We start from the raw sequence: 1,367 nt of genomic DNA, 5'->3' as shown, positions 1-1,367 counted from the left end.
GGGGGCACAATTTCTGATTATTTTATTTTATCATTCTTTGTTAAAATTAACAGAATCGCATAATTTCACAATTTTGGGGGGCTCAGTTTGCGTAATTTCAGAATTAATTTTTCTTTGGCATAAAACAACGGGGACAGCGGCTCACGCAGGAGACCCGACTTCGATTCCCGAGTGGGGAGAAAATGTGAGGCAGCGTGGTGGAATCAGGCTCTCGTCAAAATAATCAAAATGAAGAAACTTGCATTTTTCAGCAGATTTTGAAGTTTTTAGCAATTTTTTTTATTTTTAACTCAACGCCTTTCACGCCCATTAAAGAACTCATTCCTGTGTGGATTTTTCTGAAAAACGTTGATTAACGGATAAAAAAATCTAAATTTTCAGTCACCACGGACTCTTTAGCTAAAGAAATAACTAATTTTTGGCGGACATTTTCTCACTAATTTTACCTCCGAAAACATGTGACCCCACCTCATTCTTTCGCAAATATCTCGACTTGTATTCAAGACAAATGGATATTTTTTTCATCCAAATAAAGACAAGTAGACAAGCTTTAAGATGATACCAATAACTCTACATGCCCAAAAATTGACGAGAGCCGGATTCCACCACGCTGCCTCACAAATGTTTCTCGAATATCTCGGGTCTTTCTGCTGGAGCCTCCCAAAGCCCAACCCCAGCCAGGTCCACGTCCCGGGAGGTATCACATCCAACACCAAAGAATCAAATGGTTCGGACATCTCCTACGATTACCAACACACCATCCAGCACAACGTGCCTACATCAAAAAAAATTCGATGGCAACAAGGCTAGAGGGCAACCGAGAAAGACCTGGATAGATGGAGTCAGGGAAAAATTAACCACCCACGGCATCCCCCTGACCCAAGCTCTCCGGCTGGCGACAGAGAGACGTCTCTTTCTTCCCGCGACACCCAAAAGAGTATAAGCGGCGGATAAAAGTAAAAGTAAAGTAACGTTTCTGCTGCAATGCTGTATCCTTCTCAGCCCGGGTTGGCCCTCGTAGGCAGGCAGGGTTGGAAGCCCGCCTCCTAAATGATCGAAATTGAGTCGATGGGGACGTAAAATTATCTAGAGCTCTCTCTCTCTCTCTATCTCTCTCTCTCTCTCTCTCTCTCTCTCTCTCTCTCTCTCTCTCTCTCTCTCTCTCTCTGTCCCTGTGCCCACCCCTGTGGTGGATATGGGACACCGGGGTGCTGACAGTGAGTGCGATAAGAAGACAGCTTTGTCCGGTTCGATTATGGCCCTTGCTTTGTTGAAGTGAGACGTTCTTGCTTAGTTCCGTGTTTGGAATGGGTGGTGCTGGTGGTGACGGCGTGTGTGTGTGTGTGTGTGTGTGTGTGTGTGTGTGT

Source organism: Aplysia californica, unplaced genomic scaffold (genome assembly GCF_000002075.1).
Source record: "Aplysia californica isolate F4 #8 unplaced genomic scaffold, AplCal3.0 scaffold00328, whole genome shotgun sequence".
NCBI lineage: Eukaryota > Metazoa > Mollusca > Gastropoda > Aplysiida > Aplysiidae > Aplysia > Aplysia californica.
Note: the sequence above shows the minus strand (reverse complement) of the source record.